We start from the raw sequence: 20,966 nt of genomic DNA, 5'->3' as shown, positions 1-20,966 counted from the left end.
GAGCTTTTGAAACAAACAATGAAAAGTGAACAAGCAAACCACATCCTCCCCAGCTACAATTGGGAAATGCTCTCCAGACAGCAATCCAACTTTACCAAAGTTAAGGGTAGTTAAGTGGTTTGAAATTATTTTCAGTGGCACCACTTGGGATTACTTCAACTGTATGGTAAAAGCACAGGGGGTGACTGACAGCTTTTTACAGAAACCACAATACTGAAACCGTGTTTGCTCATCCCTCAAAAGGCCAGAGGAGACTTTTACAAAATAAATAAAACCATAAGATTTGAAAGGCAATTTTAGAATTTAAATGAGAAAGTGGCAATTGTGCTTTCAGCCCTCCACAACAGACAGAATGGCTTTGTTATAGATTTGGGCTGAAAGCAGCCCAATTCATCCATCAGAAAAATAGAAAGAGAAATCAACAAACGACCTCTCCATATGAAAAACATCCTCATGTTAGTAGCTATAGGATCCAAGGCTCCATCCCTCACAGGGACAGTGATACGAGCAAATAGCTCACTGGAGTGCTCCATTTAATTGTGGATCATCACAAAGCACCTGGAAAGGATTCTGCAGGGCAATACACCAGCAAGATGAAAGATGTTCACAGTGTGTGCATCCCACGTTCCTTCACATTCTTTCGATGTACTCAACCATGGAGAAGAGAAGCTGTTGGTGCAGCCAAGCAGTTAGCTGCTACATACCAACTCCAGTGCAGTCCCAAGGGGCTCCGTTACTCACCTTCATCAATGCTTATTCGACATAGGTGAACTGAAGTCAGAAGACAAAACCAAGGTAACAGCCACAAGACAGATTTGGGAATGCTTCACTACTGCCATAGCTCAAGAGCAGCAGCAGGATCCCTCCTAATAACTCCCAGCACCCAAAGTCCCATTGGGTGCATGCCACCCCAAGTGCCTTCATGAGAAGCTTCTTAATTCTGTTCTGCTTATTGATGATTAGGCAAGATGAAACTTTCCTGCATCTAATGAGGTGGAGACAAAATAAAAAGTAAAATGCAAGTTGGACAATATGCCCTTATTACAGAAAAAAAAAAAAAAAAAAAAAGGTAGAAATACCTGGAGACAACTATAAAATAAGTCCAGGCCACAGAGGAAATCTTTCAGTCTCTGAGCAAAAGCCATAAGCTTTCCCGGAAACATCCATCTTAAATATCACGTCCATTCTTGTTTTAAGTTCTCCCTTTACTGAGAAACCCAAGTGCCTAAATGGTTATTTGTAGAATACTAATAGCCACAGTTTGCAATTGAAATGAAGACATACTGCAGCAAAAACCATAGGCAGGCAGTCCTTTTTGTAAGTCAGAGGGCAGAGAGAGGATGCAAACTGCAGAAGTCAAGAAGCTGTGGCAGAAAACATTTTATTTGAACACGCAGCCGCTATGAAAAAAAGATTTATCTTACAGCCAGTCTACGAAATGCCACCTCAGCTGCTGAAAGCTTCCACATCCAACACAAATCCACACTGGCCATTAGACACACATTAGTCACTGGCCAGCTGTTTACCAAGAATGGAAACTTAGAACTATCTCCTATCATCTTGATAGAGACAAAGGAAAACAGGGGAGACTAACAAGCCTTGTCCCAATGCTTCCCCATTATTATTATTATTTTTTTTTTTTAAACAAATTTTAAATTAAACTGACTGTTTAAAGTCAAGTCTCCAATTCACTATTTCGACTTGTAACTTAACTGAAGAATGCAATTGTGCATTGAGAAGATCTGTCCCTTCCACGGGGACCAAAATACTTCAGCTTCTAAACATAGCAGTTTGGTTTATTTGTAAGGACAGCACATTTGTCAAGTCCTCTCTTGATAAAGGAATCACCAGCACCTTCAGGAAAATGCTTTAGGAAAAAAAAAAAAAAAAAAAAAAAAAAAAAAAAAAAAAAAAAGCACGTTCAGAAATCTTTAAAATACAGGTGCAAAAGAAACACTTGTTTTCTCCAGCAGGAGAAAACATCAGGTACTTCCACGAGAGGCTGAGCCTGGTTCTCACTCAAGATAAATAGCTTCAGACTAGAAGAGAGGGAAGTTTGAAAGCACTTGCACTCAATCTTCAGACAGAGCAATGTTCTGACTCCAGCTCTTTCTTCAGGCAGTTTGCCTTCACACCAATCTAAACTTAAAGAACACTGCTTGTCAATGAACAGACATCAGGATTCAGGTGGATTCCCACAACACAAGGCTGCACACAGCTCTCCCAGCAACCCAGGGGAGCAATAGAGAATTTAAACCTGTCACTGCCCATTCTCCCAGGGAGGTGAGTGGAAACAAACGCCTTCTGCTCCTCACATTCAGCACTCAGTCTCATGCATTTTTCCTTGGAGAAAGAAAAACAAGGGGAAGAAGAGTTTTTGCACAGAACACTTTTTTCACCTCCTCTGATTGCAGCCTTATTACCTGTCAGGATTCAGTCTACTTCACAGGGATCTCTTCAGCAACAACTAATGAGAAGAAGGCAAGCCTAAAGCAAGTTGGAACCCACACTGAAATTTCACAATACCAAAATGCAAAATCATCTGTAGGAGTACAGATCAGATGTAACAGGGGCAAAGACCTGAGATGTTTGGCAAGCTGTTAGTAGTGGGCACAGCTAACCAAAGATGAAAAGTGTCTGGGAGATGATGAAGCAGCATACTAATGACTCCTTGGAAAGAATTGCTGCTCTAAAAGGCGTGGAGAAATCAGACTTCCAAACAGCTAGTCTTAGGTGTTCAAGCATACCACTAGAATGATCAACATGTTTCAAGCCACGTGCAAGGGCCAGGGGAAAGTGTAAAGTCTGTTCACACAGGCAGCTTTATAGTGCAAAGGATCAGCTTGGCATGAGACCACGCTTAGCAGTGTAGCAGTTATACTGATCCTCACCAGTTTACAAAGGGAGCTGCGAGCAGGGAGACCCATGCTCCACTATTGAGGGTATCCACTAACACATGTATTCTCCATGAGTGGAGAGTTCACTAACTGCTTCTGCTGGGAACTGCAGCCTGTTACCTCTCAGAAGTCAGCCATGGTCATAGCACCCTTTCTACTGAGGAACGGTGGGACTGTTCAGCCAGAGGCTCCAGAAGGAGCGTAGGTGGCTACGGGATTTCACTAACAGCATCGTGCAAAATTTGTTGCAGGCATTGGCTCACTTGGATACTTGTCTAAAAGCAAACCACGATGCATTGGCAAATAGTCATGAGCAATACAAAATAAAGCAGATGTAGTAGCATGGCTATATGCCATGGGACTATCCATCACAAAAAGCTATTTTAATCTGGCCTACTTTGGGTGCCGTAAATATGCTGAAGGTAACTGCAAACCCTTAGGCACCACTGTGACCAGCTTGCGTACTTCAGTGCTATAACTCTGTGAACTTCACTTCAGATCACAAGGCTTGTTATCAGTCGCCCTTGCTATTATGCAATTGTGGATTCCATAAGCAGAGAAAAAGGGAGTATAGGTGAGTTAGCTGAACATATTTCTTCACTAACTTACTGCCTTGGAACATCTCAAGAGCAGCTTGAAAGCACAGGTCAAGAAGTGCAGTGGTTACAGAACTGAGAACAAAACCCAAATGGCTCCAAGGATGAGAAATGCTAACTGTTGTGATTACTGTAAACTGACCATAAACCAGATACTGTGATAAAGAGAAAAGGATGGGCCCAGTTTTCTGAGGGCAGTAATTTTTCCACTGCCTATCAGCAACAGTTCCATTTCTGGTCTCTCCTCATGTGCTACAATTACTTGCCTGAGAGCACTCCTGAAAGTGCATTTCTCACAACTGGTTCTCATTCCGGTGGAAGTGACTGAGTCTCTGCCACACATATGAAGCCTCCTCATGGCCTACTTCCCTGAAGACATGAGATACAGGCAGTGGGGCAGCTTTCACAGATCTAACAGGCGGTGTAGAACCAGAAGTTTGTAGGCGGGAAAGTAGGCTTGCCAATTCCCTCTTTGGTGCCTTAGACATGAAGGGAAGTTTTCTGACTGTTAGCTGGAAGCTATGTTAAGGCACATGTGAGATGAGGAGGTGATCGCAAGCAGCCATCAGGGCTTCACCAGGAGCAGATCATGCCTGACCAATTTGGTGACCATCCATGATGCAGTGATGTCATCAGTGAACAAAGGAAGGGCAACTGATGTCATCTACCTGGACTTGTGCAAGGCCTTTGACGTGGTCCCACACCACATCCTTATCCCTAACACTGGAAAGAGAAGGATTTGAAGGGTAGACTATTCAACAGATAAAGAAAAGGTTGGGTGGTTGCAGCCAGAGGATTATAGACAGGGGCTGTGTCCAGGTAGAGGCTGGTGACAAGTGGTGTCCCCTAGGGATCCACCTCGGGAGCAGCGCTCTTCAACATGCCAGTAGCATGCGCTTGCAGCCCAGAAGGCCAACTGCATCCTGGGCTGCACCAGAGGGCAGGGAGAGGATTGTCCTCCTCTACCCTGTCTTTATGAGGCCTCACCTGGAGTAATGCTCCCAGGCCTGGGGCCCCTAACACAAGAGAAACACGGAGCTGTTGGAGTAGGTCTGGAAGAGGGCCACAAAGGTCCTCAGATGGCTGGAGCTCTCTCCTACAAAAAAAAGGGTGAGGGATCTGGATTTGTTCAGTATGAAGAGAAGGCTACAAGAAAAACTAGTTGTGGCCTTCCAGTACTTAAAAGGAAATTACAAACCTGGAGGGACACTGAATTTTTAGTTTGACAGCGATAGAACAAAGGGGAACAAATTTCAACTAGAAGAATGGAGATTTAAGTTACATAATGGGAGAAAGTTTTTCACTGAGAAGATGAGGCACTAGACCAGGTTGCCCGAGAAGCTGTGGATGCCCCATCCCTGAAGGTTTTCAAGGCCAGGCTGGATTGAGCCATGGGCAGCCTGATCTGGTGGAAAGAAGGAACATCTTCATTATAAAGAGAATGACAAATTCTGAAGCAAACTTCCTTCCAAAATGAGCCATCACATATTTTATAGTTGTTCTTTACTAGCCAACATGTTTCTTTGGAAAAAAAAAAGTTACTGAATCAGCTACGGATTTGGTCTTTAGGTCAGCTATTGCAATTGCTAGCCAATTCAATTAGCGTGCAACGCAATATTCGGCCATCTAAGAAAAATTGGGCTGGGGGAATGAGGTAGGTAACACAGCACATTATCCCTGCAAATTATTTCTGAGATTAAGGTGCACATGAAGGAATTACATAGGAGAATATTATTAAGGAGTTTTAATTATTAAGTTACACAGTACCAGGAGAGGAATATTTAATTTATGTAGTCTACAAATAGTCAGCCATACTGAGAACAACAGGAATCTAATAGCCTCAGCTAAATCAAATGAATTGAAAGCATAAAATTATACACATGCCTACACACCTTGAATAGCTCTTTTGGTGTTAGCCTTGATGTAAGGCCTGGATTCAGTGGAAATTACTTTACAAATTAGAGCACTCAGGTAGCCCAGATAAAAAATAATCCTTCATGTTGAGGGACTAATAACATATTTTTGAAAAAGCAGCAGGAGGAAGGCCTGGGGCACAAGCCTGGCACAAATGCACAGAGCACATATGTGGAGACTGAAGGTTAGCCTATTAACAAACACTAGGCACCCTGTGCCATCCCAGAGAGAACAGATGAAGGACGAGAACACGCAACCCAGTACAGTTTGTTCTGCTGAAGAGAAATAACCACAAACAGCTGTTATTTCTCGCCAAGACAGGCAGTGGATCCTTTAAAAACAAAAGGCAACCCATGCTGTTAAATGTCCCTTCGCTACCCTTCCGGCTGCAGGAGCAGCACGATTGCCACTAGCTTCCTAAGCAACTCAAGTGCACACAAAAAAAAAAGTATGAAAAATGGACTGATGTGCACAAAGAAATGGAACATCCAGCAAGTGAAACACAGCTTTCACAAAAGAAGTGGCAGTCAGTAGGGACGCACTACTGCTGGGCACACGCCTTCTCTGGAGGCCTGGTTACCCCACAAACCAGGCTGCCACCTGAGGCACGGTGTCAGAAAGCAAACATTTTGTTCTAGGGAAAGGCTCTACCACCTCTACCTGTTCCTTGCAGGCATCTCCAATTATAGTTTATATTCTTAACCCTGATACTTGCACTAAATTCAATGGCCTTATCCAAGTTATCCCCAGCCTACCACGCCAGGGCCAAAACAAACTCGCCTGATACTGTGCTGCTCTCTTCCTGTAGACCTTCGCCTTGCTGCTGCCTGACCTTGCAATACTCAGCACTGCCTCACTTTTTTGGTGGTCTTTGAAGGCAGGAATTTCACTAATTCATTTCCATGCTTTATTTCTTCTAAGAATTGCTTCACAAAGTCTGCTTAGGCTCACGAAGCAACACTCTGTTAGTGTGTGCCTTTTATAGCCAGGAGTTCAAGCATGAAATGGGAGAAAGACTGAGCACACATACATATACACTGCAGCATCAATGAGTGAGGATAGAGCTCACAGGATACATGGGGAACAGCTTCCTGGCCTAGAAGCAGCTTTTCATTACAGGAAGATGAAAACTGATTTTCCCATTCTACTTCAATTAATTGTTATAGCCACCCCCACGTGGTTAAATAGAATATATGCTGTAGACCAACAGATTTTCCACCAGGGTTTTCAACAGTAAGGAGATTGGAGGCCGTCATTCGTGCCAGCGCAGTCCCACAGTCAGGTTGGCTTTCACTGTGCTCCACCAGCACTGCTGCTCGTGCTTTCTTTCAACCCCCAGGAACGTCACACAGCCTCCCTGGCAAGCCACACTTCAAATCAACCTGCAAAGTCCAGGACGTCATCATCCATAAGTGACTGCTGCCTTAGTGACTCTCACTGGAGCTCTTTTCCCAACTCCAATCAAAACCCAAATAAAAACATACAGTTTCACAGAGGACAGGATAATGTTACGGCACTCCGACCTCTGCAACCTCTCCAGAGCAAATCCTCCTCAAGTTCATGCTAGCTTTCTCCTTTGGGATAAAGGCAATGTTCCACGCAGATTGGCTCTGCAACCCCATGAACAAGGCAACCCAACTTGAGATTCAGTTCTGCACGTCCCTTCCAAGAATGTTATAAAGTTACAGCAAAGCTTCCCGCCCTTCAATTACTAAGTATTCTGATTAATACATAACAAATTACGAGGCCAGGATATGTAGAAGTCTGCTACAAGGAACAGACCCGAAGATTCTTAAAGAGTATTCTGTTCATTTGAATTGGAGCTCGTTGAGTTCAATTGATTTTTTTTTAATGTGTTTATCCTCTACAGGGACTTTTTTTCTTAAATGCTGATTTGTTAAAACTGTGCCTATCCAATACTCATTACTGAAATGCCTGGAAAGCTGCCAAAAGAAGCAGTGCCTTCTGGACTAAACAAGGGATTTATTACTGGGAAACCCATAGCACAGGGTAAAAAAAATCCATCACAAACTTATTGATTTAAACTGATTGTAAGTAATCACACACAATTTATATTAAGTGAAACATACTGCCATCTAATTTAGAGTAAGTGAATTGAATGCTACTCCTCTGAATTCTGTTTAAAAGCAAACTAATTGATACCCAAATGAAAGTAATTGATAGCAAATAGAAGCTTTCAGAAAACATTAATATTAATCTCTGTTTATAATGTATTGATAGGCCATCTGTACCTATTTAAATAGTTAGACAATAATTATAGTATTATATTTCAGCAGAGATTCATACATAAGCCTAAGGGCAAGTTAAATAGAATTGGACAAGTTCTGTGCCTACAATGAGGAACAAAGACTTTGATAGGCAGGATGCAGTTTAAACCATTTCAACTCACACTTAATATAGAAGCCTCAAACTTGGCCTACTTTCCATTCAAAATACAAAGTCACACATTTTACTAAAACCAGTTTCTCTTGCCTGCAGAAGCAGCATCTTAGGATGCAAACTGTATTGTATGGCACAGGTTACCACTGCAGGACCACACCTTCCCTCCCACCTCCCATTCAGGGGACTGAGCTCGTCAGTCTCCCTTGATCTGTCACATAATTGGACAGAAACCCTCAGAATATTAGTTAGCCCTGTAGGGAATCTTATCTCTAAAAAAAAAAAAACAAAAAAAACAACCCAACCAAACAAAACCAAACAACTTTGAAGGTTTTTGGTGCTCTTTTAAAACTCTCAATATATAAACACTGACAGGAATAATAATAAAATTATTCAGAATGATGTCTCAGTCAGAAGTTTGGCTATTAATATTTAAGCATGTAGGAACATTTTACGTAATAACGTTGTTAGAAGCAAACAGTAACACAGAGCATGCCAGTATAAAGTTGGCTCTGGAGCTTTTGAGGACCTGAAGCCCACCTCAAACCTTGAAAGCTTTATTTTGTGCAGTAGCACCCCAGCATGTGTTGCACTGATGAGTTGAAAGTTAATCCTGCCATAAGCTGCATATCAGTGGAACAGTTGTCCATAACTAGCCTCATTACAATTCAATTAAACCCATTCATGGAGTGCATTGCAGCACTGGGCACTCAGGAATTTGTGCTGTTCCTGGAGCTTAATAAAATGCGAGGTGCCTTCAACAAGGCAACAGCTCTGCACCCAAATCATAATTTACTCCTATTTGCCAGGTTAGTACAGCCACCTGTTAACTGCTATTTCTACAAAACCAGACATCTCCATTTGTATGGACTTTCCCCATTTTTATGGCCTGGCTCTTAAAAATCAAGAGGCAGCACGGTGTTGGGTGCAGGCACACGGGCACACAGCACATGCTGCACAAACACAACTGTCACCTGTACTTACCCTGCAGTTTGCTCTGGGATGTCCCACCCACTTCTCCCATTTAAGGGCTTTGCATTTCAATCTAACTTAACTAGAGCCACAAGACAACTCGTTATATAAGGACTGCATTCTCCGGTAAATGTTTCTTGAGAGCGTGCATCAAGCTTCAAAACATTTTATAGGCAAAGCACTCCAAAAACTACAGGGCACCACAGCTCTTCAGTTACATTAATTTAACAAGAATTTGGTCAAAAGATGATGCCAGACACGTGATTAAGCACCCCAGAAGGCTCTCTGCTCTTCTGCTAGGCTGAGATAAAGTGATACTTCTGTGAGCCAACACCGAGTCCTAGCAGAGGGTGCTCCTGCCCCTCAGGTATTTACCTAACATGACTTCAGTTCTGGAGAAGTTGCCATGAGAAGCAACATCTAATTTGGAAGTTCAGCCTTTCCAGCAAATCTATCCAGTACAAGGCAACACTGTTTAACGGGCTTATTTCTGTCCAGTGACATCAACACTGCCTGTTTGCACTCAATTCAGAAACACTTGCCAAAACGTTCATCCAAAGACACACTCACTGGATGCAGGCAGCTAAACTAGTTTGAAAAGTATTAATCTTCTTTTGTTGTGGTGAAGTTACATTATAATTTAGCTTGTGTTTCCATTTCACAAGCCTCACTCTCCTGTTTCAAGACAGTTTCCAGGCTCAAAAAAACATTTCTTCACAGCCTATGAGAAAGCCTCGGTCCAGGGCTGGGCCTCTCCTAACTGCATGCTATCAGCTATTCTGCTGTTTTGCTAATCCTTAACACCTTTTTTAACAACTAGGGTAGCAATCGATCCTCTTCACTGAGGGGTAAATGGATTGTTAACAAAGAAATGAAAGTAAGACTTCGGTCAGAGACAAATTGTCACAAGGGAAGGAAGTAAGAGAGGTTTATTTTGTCAGGTAATGGCTAAGGTTAGGCAGATAGAACTAGCAATTTTTCCAACTGCTTTTCTCCCTTCCCACTCATTCTCAGCAGTCTAGTTATTTGCAATCTCTGAAGCAGATGCTAGAAAAAAAAAAAAAAAAAAAAAAAAAAAAATCAGAAATAGGCAAAAAAACCCCCCAAACCAACCAAACCAACAAAAAAACACCATCCACAGAGGTTGTGTGGATCAAATGCAGAAAGAAACACAGGCCCAATCTTTGAATAGAAAGATAACGAACTGAATAATCTGAGAATCATCTTTCAGCATCAAAAGCAGCTCACAGCAGGATTTTTTTCTGTGCAGAGCTCTGCAGGTTACAGCTGTGGTCAATGGGAAACAAGCACCACACAGGTGCTTTCATGGGAACATGGCTACAATAGCACGTTCTCCTTTGTAATCTAACTTGGGAGTTAGAGCTCCAAAGGAAACTTTCAAAGGCAGAGCTCTGTTGTTTTACTTAACTCATTTCCCGACTGGCATCATGGTGAATTGTACCACAGAAAATAAGAATCTTCCTTAGTCAAAACAGATTCATCTATTGTTATGCTATGCTATCAACAAGTACTCAAATGGCTACTGTTAATGCCACGTATCCCTGCTCATCCTAAAATAAAGGACCACTGTCCCTCAGCTTTAATTCAAAGAACCTTTTATAGCAAAAGCCATCTGCCACGTGTTGCTTTGCAGTAGTTGGACACTTTGCTTTGCAGTATTCAAAGTAACTCCACTGCTAACAACTCCAGCAGTCCAGCACCTGATGACAACTGATAACACAAAGGAATACAAGGAACACGAAATGAGATGTTGCAAAATGAAGTTTAGGCATGCTGAAGTGGCCAAAGCAACAGCTAGTATTTGCTTTCTTTCCAGCTTGAAATGGTTTTAAGGATACAGAAGCTGTCTATGCACTCAGGACCCTTTATTCCCAGCAGAGACCACTGCTCCCAAAGTTGTCTCCCACATGGGAACAAGGCTAGAGTCAGACAGCAAACACGACCAGAAATGCATTTATACTCGCTTTGGATAAAGTCAGATTATTTTAGGCATTAACCATTTTTGTGCTAGCAGACAGAAGGCACCCTGCCCCTCTCTCTCCCAAACTGCACACAGGAACTCCAGCCTTTTCCAAACAGAATATTTTTAAAAATACTTCCACCAAGGTTTCAAAAACCCAGCTCACGCTCCACCCAGCATAACACCCTCCTGCTGCTCCTCACACACAGCTCCTCAGACCTTTATCTTGTATTTGCAATGCTTGCTCCCAGGTGAGACTGTTAATCCCAGCCTCCAGGCTGTGTGGAAATCATTAGCAATCACCCCAAAATCTAGCTGAACAGGGCTGAACCAGCTCTTGCTGCAAGTGTGCCCAGCCCAGTCCCACTGCCCTCCTTCCTGCCAGCTCCTGTGCAATATTTCACTGGGCTTCCCAAGAAGAGACCCTGGGGAATGGGAGGGGAAAGAAAGTCTACCTGAAAAATATTCTGATGAAGGGAAGTACCAAAGTGATTGAGCAAAGGTGCTGACAGCCTACGCTAGAGCAGGAGAGAAGCTGAAAGAGGCATTAAGAACAGAAAGAACGTGGAAAAAGTTTTACCAAAGGAATTTTTCTTAAAAAAAAAACAAAACAAAAAAAAAAACAAAACACACCACCACCACAACCACCAGGCAAAAACAAAGAGCATCACAGTGGTTTCCTTCCTCAAATCCATCATAAAATCAATTCACAGCAGCACCTCAGAGCACTGATCAGGTATTCATCTACCATAGGTAAAATAAATGCACCAGAACACTAAGCTTTCATAATGAAGCACTGTCTGGCTTCAGTATTTGTCTGTGGATAGCATAGCATAATAGTAGATGAATCTGTTTTGACTAAGGAAGATTCTTATTAGCTTCATGGATGCAGAAGGCCACCTGGGAACATAGAGCTGCAAGCAAGCCTAGCACAAACCACATCCACCACTTTACTGCTCAGCTCCCTACTGTGTCAGGAATTAAATGTGTCACAGCACAATAACACAGGGAGAGTCTGACTCAGGATAAGCTTTAAAAAACCAACCTGAAAAACTCCAATGTGCAACCACCTCCAGGGGGGTTGCATGGGCTCAGTTTCTTGCTCTGAAGGAGGTATGAAGCTACTCAGCTTGTGGATGGGGTGAGAGGCAAGCAGGGGATCCCAGGATCCTTTTCTTCTCTGACTTGCATTTGTTTCTGTTTTACTTTTGTTTGGAGTTTCACATTTTTCTTTTTTTCTTTTGGTGGTTGTTTGTTTTAAAAATCACAACTTCTCTGCCAGTTTCCAGGGAGATTTAGTGGCTCTGACTCCCCACCAATACAAGCAAAATACCATAAGAACTTCACAATCCTGGGTTACAGTTTTAGCCTCAAGAGGATTCTTGTTTAACTGAAATTTAAGTCAATGTACTGTAAGACAGCACACAAACATACACACAAAAAGTCCCCTCACATCCCATCTTCCTTTGGTATCCCTGTGACAGCAGTCCCAGACACCCTTGCACACAGCCCATTTCTTTCTGATGGTCCCCTCTCCTCATGCTACAGCTTTGGATCTCAGACAAGTGAAAGGTTGAAATTAAAAGAAACCTGTGTGATGAGAGTAGTGAGCTGGTGCAGAAGCTGTCAAACCAAGGTAGCGTCTTACAACTGCCACAGTATAATGAAAACATTCTCAAACAACTGCAGTGAGACAGAAAATAAAACAGCCTACACCTGGAGCACTCCCTGCTTCCGAGTGCATTTATCTCTGCTGTCTCTGCTATCTCTGAGCTGTACAGCCATTGCGAGTGGGGGCAAACCCTGTTCCCAAAATACCAGATCAACACCAAAAAGGAGCAGGCACAACTCTTTTGCCTCCCATTCCCTGCTGTCCACCAGGACACCCAGGTCCTTCTCTGCAGAGCTCCTTTCCAACAGGTCAGCCCCCAACCTACTCTGATGCACGTGACTATTCCTCTCTAGGTGCAGGACCTTATACTTGCTCTTGTTGAACCTCCTCAGGTTCCTCTGCACCCAGCTCTCAGCCTGCCTGGGCCTCCCTGAATGGCAGCACAGCCTTGTGGTGAATCAGCCTCCCAGAAACAGTTCAGTTGAGAGAACAGGTGGGGAAGACCACTGCCCAGCCAAGCACACAACTCTAGACTAAATAATGAATATGCTTTTTCAGAAATCAGGGGTCAAAAGGAAGGTATACGTGAAGCAGAGCACAAACATACTTGAACTTACACATCTGACTGTCCAGCAGCAAGCACCTTTCTTCACAGAGGCAATCAGCACATGCTGTGTTTTGCCATAATCCCTGTCAAGTCACTGATAAAGTCTCGGGCACAGATATTATCTTACTGCAAACAATTCTCGACACTAGAGAAGTGGAAGATTTCCATGCTTTAGACACTTAGGCAGTGATTTGCACAGGTCGCCAGGGAGTTTGGATGTTGAGCTCCTGTTAGAAGTTTGAACATTGAAAAGTAAGCACAGGCAAGCAAATATTTGAGGTATTTAGCCTCCCCAGAAAGCACCAAAACTAAGCACACAAGTGACTAAACACTTGCAAAAGGACAAGCCTCAAATCTTGGGAGGTCACCTATGTCAGCACTGAGGCTATGAAGAGCTGTGGGGCACTATCCAACAATTCTGCCTTAGCCTCCAGCGCTCATGAAGTCTGCAGGCCCAGCAAGCCTGACTGAACAGAGCCTCAACAGCTCCAGGGGGTTTAATCACTGCTGAGATTTTACACATGAAGCCAAGTGCAAAGGCAGGGGCAGAGGAACATTTAGTGAGGCTGCTTGAGGCCAGTGAAAATATGAGATGGTTAAGAGTAAAAGATTGGTATTGTCAAATCAATACTGTACAATAAATACACTGAGTGCATTAATCCAATTAGCTGAGTGGAGCGAGATGAATGTGCAAGATAAACCAGCACGACTGAAAGAGGCTGAAGTTGAACATATCCAAAAGAGAAAGACAGTAAAAACAAAATTCCAGAACAACCGGCTTTTGGCATCTACGTGCAGTCTGAGAACATAACCTGAGCACGGATGTTGTCTGAATACTTTTGGAACTTGCACCCCAGGCTCACAGACGGAGAGTTAACAGGGACAAGCACAAGTTTTTCCACAACTGAAAGCTCAACAATGCCAAAGTTCTGCAGCTGAAGCTTGTTGAGCTGTTTGTTGAATATCATTGCACCGCAATACACTGAAAATAAAGAAAACTATCGTTGTAAAGAACTAACTGCTTGCAGAGGCTTATTAACTTGTATCACAACCCACACATCTTCAGCGAATGCTCAGTCAGATCTAGCACCAAACTATGAAAATAATAGAGAGGAGGAGGCTGGGCTAAGAAAAGAACTAGCAGACAGGGAGAAAGAGGTATTTTAGGCAGTTAACAATGCTTAGAGCAGAGAACTAAGCTAATAATGTATCCGTCCAGGGGTGTCTGTCTGCACTGCATCATGAGTCAATAGCACAAGAGGAACAGGAAAGCAGCCCCCAAGCATTAATTTCAACCAGGCACTCCAGTAAAAAGAAAACTCTCCCTGAATGTTTTAAACAAATGAGGACTGACTTATGCATGCATTTATTAAAATGTTTTCAGCACCGAGCATTTTAGCTTTTAAGTGTCATGTGCTGCTTGAAAGCAAGGCAGAAGCCAAAGCATTAGGAAGAACACCATCTCTTTAGAGGATTATGAATTAAGTTAACTGCACATTAGAGATAAAATAGTGGAGTACTTGTCTTTATTCTTAATAATAAACCATAAGGCATTGAGCCACACAGTATGATTAACTTCTTTCAACTTCTCACTATTATTGCTGAGACAGCAACATGGTAGCCTCACAGAAAAAAAGAAATAGATTAAGGTGAAAATTAAGTGAATTTAGGGCAGGCAAAAAAAAAAAAAAAGAAAGCTACATTGCAACTCAAAAGAAACAAGTCTTATATCCGTGTAAAGAGCAATATGAGCACTGTCCATGTTACAATGAATTCTGGAAAAACAAAAGTCTGAAGTGACCAGTTCTGGGGCTTAACACGTTGTTCTGCATCCTCTTCACTTATAACTCATCTGCATACTTGCTCTCTAGAACATTCCACAGTTAGTGGAACCTACCAAGGAATGGAGAAAGATGAACTACGGAATCTACGGCTGACGCCAAACAGAATAAGGGAATAGTTTGAGCTGGAAGGGACCCTTAAAAGTCATTTAGTCCACCTCCCCTGCAATGAACAAGGATACTCACAGCTCCATCAGGTTGCTCAGAGCACGGCCCAGGCTTACCTTCAATGTCTCCAGGGATGGGGCATCCATCACCTCTTCAGGCAGCCCATGCCAGTGCTTCACCACCCTCAATGAAAAACTGTTTTCCTTATATCCAGTCTAAATCTCCCCTCTTTTAGTTTGAAATCACTTCTCCCTGTTCTGTTAAAACAGATCCTGCCAAAGATTCTGTCTCCTTTCTTACAGCTCCTTTTTAGATACCAAGACTGCCCTCAGGTCTCCCTGGAGCCTTCCCCAGGCTGCACAGGCCCAGCTCTCAGCCTGTCATCCCTTGGAGCATTCTTATGGCCCTCCTTTGGATACGCTCCAGCAGGTCCATGTCTCTCCTGCGTGGAGGACTCCTCATCTGGAGGCCTCACAGTGCAAAGCAGAGAGACGTGATTACCTCCCTGCCCTGCTGGCCATGCTGCTTTTAATGCAGCCCGGGATACAGTCGGGCAATAAGGGCACAGTGTTGGCTCCATCTTGCCATCCATTGTAGATGCACGAGGTTATAAGTGAAGTAACAAAGTCCTTTCAGCTAGGTATAATGTGTGATCTGTAACACCATGGAAGACATGCCTTAGCCAAGAATACAAGGCTCACTAAGTATTTGGAATTTTGTGGTGGTCTTTAGGCATTACGAGTCAGCTGCATGCACACATTCAACGTGCCAGACTGTGCCCTGGGGTGTTTGCCACCTAAACACGCAAGACAGAATGAGAGCTGCTGAAATTTTTCCACAAAAACATGGGAAAAGGGCAATGAACCAAGATGCTTCATGGAAATTTGCTAGCTTCCAACAACAGCAGCATGTTTCCCCATATGCTCACCTAGTAGACTGCAAGGATGTCACAACATCACAGGCAGGGCAGATATAAACCAAAAGCCCTTTCAGGTAATTTAAGGGCTGCAGGATCAACAGTGTTAGGAAAGTTGTTGCTACCAAAGCTGGCAGTACATTCGCTTCTGTGGTCTGTGGAAGCCTCAGGGAAAATATGAGAAGTGAGCCTTTGGTCAGATTTCAAAGGCAAATACCTTAATTACAAACTGCTTCAGGTTCACTGCGCTGATTTATGTCAGTATTTTGGGAACCTCAAAGTCTGGTTATTGCAAATAACTCAGTTCCTGACTTAACAGCCCTAGGAAGTTTGGCTGGCTCCAGAATACATGTAGCTTCGTTGGCACTCACAGAGGGCTGAATGCTGCTTCCTGAAGCTGCTGGTGTCCCAGCTCTCTTTGCTCTGCTGGCAAGCAGCCTCAGACCACAACGGTGCTGAGCCTTTAGCATTACCTCACAATGACATTTCCTGTTTTGTCTTTGGATGTTATCACGGAGTTTCATTCTCTACCCAGGAGAGTGACTTCTTTTAATTTATTGTTTTCATAGACCTACAGGATGAGGATTCGAGCATAATGTATTACAAACAAGGAAATTTGGAAAATTAGGCTTATTTTGGTATTAGGTAAACTACATAATCTGCAAGTCGCTTAGTGAATTGAAGAGGTGCCCAGGGAGGTGGTTGGAGTCTCCTTCTCTGGAGATGTTCAAGACCTGCCTGGATGCCTACCTGTGCAACCTGCTGTAGGGAACCTGCTTTGGCAGGGGGGTTGGACTCGATGATCTCTGGAGGTCCCTTCCAACCCCTACAATTCTGTGATTCTTATGGTGCCAAATAGCCTGTTCCCTTTATGTTCCACATTTGAAACATGAATGCAACAGTTTCTGCTACTGAATCGCAATAGACTGTTTTACCCTAACTTTTTCAAGGAACATCTCTAACAATGTTTTTTCCTACCTGTGGCACATTTAGGAACTCCTGGCATTTCTCTGATGCTCAACATGTAAAAAGTTTATTATTATCTTCAACACAGCTTAAGCTACCTACAGGACAAAAAACAAAACAAAACATTATTTTACAGCCAGGTACTCTACTACATATGGATCGTTCCGGCTCATTTCTATTTAGACATCCTGCTCATATATATGTGAAATAATCCTCAGTCCTTACCTCAAAATCATAAATATCTTCATAAAAACAGTGAGTTACCCTGGAAGAGGATGTTTTATGCCCATCAGCTACTTTTGCAGATCACTTATTCCCTATTTGCCAATACTTAAGCCATTAAAAAAACCCTTCAGAGTTGCCTGAAGACAGATGCATGCCAAAAAGAAAATATACCAGAACACCAATCTTCCTTTGTAAAAATCAAGCCCCCAAATCTAGTATTCTAGATAAAAGACAAAGTCCTACACTTTAGCATCATATTGACTTCTTACTGTTCCTCCTGCCCAACACGTACATATATATACACATGCACACATATCTGCAGGGGTCTTTTTCCTGTCCTGAGGAGTCCAACTTGAAATATTAAAGGCCTTTCACTGCACATTCAATAGCAGAACGCATTTAAAGTAAAACAAACAAACAAACAAAAAAACCCACACACAACAACAACAACAAAACACAACAACAGTTATCATCTTACTTCTCATTCGGATTCCTCAGTTTAACGTAGTGCTTAGCTCACACCAAAATGGGTAGAACTGGGTAGTCCTGGGTAGAACTGAGGTTGTCAAGTGTACACACACAAAAATAAGGTTCAGAATGACTCCCAAATAGTGTGGATGCCAGGATTTCATGGAAACTTACATAATCAGTTAGAAAGAGATCCAACTACTTTCTGCTGAATTTCCTGGAGATGTTCTGTTTTATCAAGCAGTCTTGGTGCCATTGAGAGCAAAGCCAAGTTGAAACTGTGGAGACAAGGAACAAATCCTTTTCATTTCAAATAGAGTTAAGCTTTATATTGCTGCTAATTTTATTGCAGTCACTGAAGAATAGTTCTTAAAATCTGATGCTCACTTTGACTATAATCCCTCTGTATTCAAGTCAACCTAAACATATGCCAAAATGGACTTACTGCTTTGCCTTATCAGTATTACCAAAAACAATGCAGGAGTACAGAGAAGGAAAATGAAGTAATCCTACACCATGAAACCTCTCACACAGAATTTCCAGTAAGAGACCTAACCACTCTTTACGAGAGGAAAGTGGGGGGCAGGCAGGCAAATCCTATCACAGAGGAAGAAACAGGCACAGATCCCCACCGTAACCTTGTTGAGAATCCTCATCAGGCAAGAGGAGAAATAAAGCACAATAATCCAGTTCTTTTCTGCGAGATAAAATTTTGCAACACAGTCATACACAGAAACACACTACAGAGCAACATGCAGTTGGCTCATCTCCCTACAACCAAAGATAAGTTTCACTTTCACATATGCCCAAGTTGCCAGAGCTCATGAATCCAGCTAGCACACTGAACATATACAATCCTTTTATTTGAAGTGAAACCCCATGCTTTTCTCACTTCACCTGTCCCAGCTGCAGGCACACATTGCCAGGTCCTTCTGTGCCTCGGAAGGCAGGTGCTGCTCCATGGCTGCAACCAGGAGGGACAACCCGTGGACATGCTAACAGAGGAGCTTGTGGTACTCTGGATGACAAATAAGTGAACAAATGTATTTTAAAAGCCCTGCATATTATGCCTACTCCTTCTTGCTATTTATTCATGTTACCAGTTATCGTAGGTGAAGGATGAACTTAGTACTGACGCATTCTTTTTCCACATTTACTTCAGTTTGAATCACAGAACTCCCTGGGCAGCCTGTGCCACTGCAGCATCGCTCATTCAGAGGAGAAATGTTTCCTACCATCCATCCTGAATCTTCCTGGAGCAGCTTAATGCCATCACCTCTCATCCCATCACTGGGAGCAAAGGCTGACCCCCATCCCCACCAGCTCCTTTCAGGCAGCTGCAGGGAGCAGTGAGGTTTCCCCTGAGCCTCCTCTGCTCCACTCTGACCCATCCCAGCTCCCTCAGCCGCTCCCATCAGACACGTGCTCCAGAGCCCTCACAGCCCCGTTCCTTCTCTGGACACACTCCAGGGCCTCCATGTCTTTCTTGCAGCGAGGGCCCAGCATTGAACGCAGCACTGAATGCAGCCTCACCAGGGCCGGTCAGTTCTGCTCCCTGCACTATTGCTCATACACCCCCAGATTCTTTTCTTCTGCTACATTCCTGAATATATTTCTCAATGTACCTTTACTTAAAAGACCCCCTAACCAGAGCTTTATTACCCCAACACCTTGTGGGCCTGAAATCAGAACCAGGAAGCACTGAGTTTTGCTGAAAGCACGGCAGCGACCTGCGGGACATTGCCGCCTGCTCACTGCGGTCCGACACAGAGCTCTCTTGCAGCCGCGGAGCAGCCAGATCTGCTTGAGACTTTGGAAAAGCAGACAGAAATCCCATTTTTAGGGACTATGCGCTGCTGCCAGCGCCGGACAGCCGGGCCGAGGTTTCCCCCTAGCGTCCGAGCGCGGCCCGCCGCCATGTTCTCGCGGTTTCGCTCTCCCACAACGCCCTCTGCAGCCGCTTTCCCTAGGCGAGGAAGGGCTGAAGTCGAAGAAAAATGAAATAAAACGAGTAAATTGAAGTGTCTAGAGGGACTTCTCCCTCAGTCAGTCAGGAGTGAGAGGTATGAGCAGACCCATGTCAACCCCTGGGGCTCCAACGCCTCACAGGACGCTTTAGTGCAGGGTCTCTCGCACACAGCTGACAGGAATCTCTCCTTTTCTCCCAAACCAAAGCCAAATTCAAGCTGCAGTGAGTTATACTAAAACCTTAAATGAGTTTCCGTGGGTCTGCCAGCAGCACGATGCTTTTGCGACCCACACTGGTGTGCTACCAGGACGGGTGCAAGGTGCCATGCCCTCATCTGTATGCACCTGCCTGCGGGACTGTCTTCTGCTAAATAAATCCTTCAAAGAAATAGATTAGTATATTGTTGTAGCAGGCAGTGATGTATTTACTGCTGCAAAGCTCCAGATGCTCTATAAGCCGCAATGATACAGTTAAGTGGAAAATGAATCATTTAAAACCATAATGACTATCATAACGTAGGTGTGCTGACAACAAAACACCGCTCAGAGCAGTGCCACAAGAACACCGCAGGGCAGCTGGCTCTGCTGGAAGCCCCACTGGTATGGGGCAGCACAGATGGCTCCTGCCCTCCACAGGGCACTTGGGCATGAGCTGTCATCTCATTAACATGGCTCTTCACCCTGCTGCCAGCCCACCTTGCTGCTTGGCTTCATGGGAAGTGCTCTGGTGACTCAGAAGTGAGCAGAGCTAAGCATCAATTTGCAGGGGTTGGCCTGCCCACCCACAGTCAGGGCAGCAGCCCAAAGGATTGACACCATAGGGTGCTGAGAGCCACCCATCAACCACCTGTGGACAAATTGCCCTTCAGACCTCCATGCAAGCACCCACCACACAACTTCCAGCACAGAGTTATCTCTGTGCCAATTAGGCTACAAGCTCACAGCTGCTGCACATGAAGGTGTGAGCCATTTAGCAGCAATCTGTTGCTCACTGGTGAGGCTGCCTGAGGAGATGCCCCTGGAGACAGGCAGTCCCCTTGGAGTCAGCAGGGCTTCAACTGCATCGGGGATAAGTTAGCTTTCTGCTGATGTGGCAAGGGTGAACATGTTAGAATAGGAAAAAAACATTGCATAGATTTCTACTGGTGTGAATAGACAGGTCTATCAATGTTAAATACACAGTTTCACATCCTGATCTTCATTCCCCCTCCCTTCTGCAAAGAAAACAGTTCACTACTGACTACAGTTAGTCCTTCCAAATGACAGGTGGTGGGGAACACACGTTGCTACTCTCGTGAATGGCTGAGGCTTTTAGGGAATGACATTCACTGGCTCTCACTGTGTGTACTGTTTCCAGCAGAGTAGCATGCTTTATTCCTGTAACATAAGCAATGCACTTTGTTGCTGCACTGCAGCACCATGCACTTAAAGCCTAGCTCTCCACGATATGATTACCTTTATCTAGCCAAATGCTGTGGGTGAGAACCGTTTCTGG

General features: G+C 43.8%; 1 long non-coding RNA gene across 2 annotated transcripts in view; it reads right to left on the bottom strand.

Moving 5' to 3' along the window:
- LOC125703091 (uncharacterized) overlaps positions 1-20,966 on the bottom strand; it is a 41,005-nt gene that overhangs the window by 18,993 nt on the left and 1,046 nt on the right. The window contains exons 2-4 of one of the 2 annotated variants that reach the window (XR_007380762.1): positions 17,678-17,781; positions 16,823-16,908; positions 16,215-16,415 (exon numbers count right to left, since the gene is read on the bottom strand). This is a non-coding gene — a long non-coding RNA (uncharacterized LOC125703091). Of the gene's footprint in view, positions 1-16,214; positions 16,416-16,822; positions 16,909-17,677; positions 17,782-20,966 lie in introns of those variants that run through there. The other variant, XR_007380761.1, reaches the window with a different exon arrangement.

This window comes from Lagopus muta, chromosome 20, assembly GCF_023343835.1.
Source record: "Lagopus muta isolate bLagMut1 chromosome 20, bLagMut1 primary, whole genome shotgun sequence".
Classification (NCBI taxonomy): Eukaryota; Metazoa; Chordata; class Aves; order Galliformes; family Phasianidae; genus Lagopus; species Lagopus muta.
This window is presented reverse-complemented; position numbering and strand designations above follow the sequence as displayed.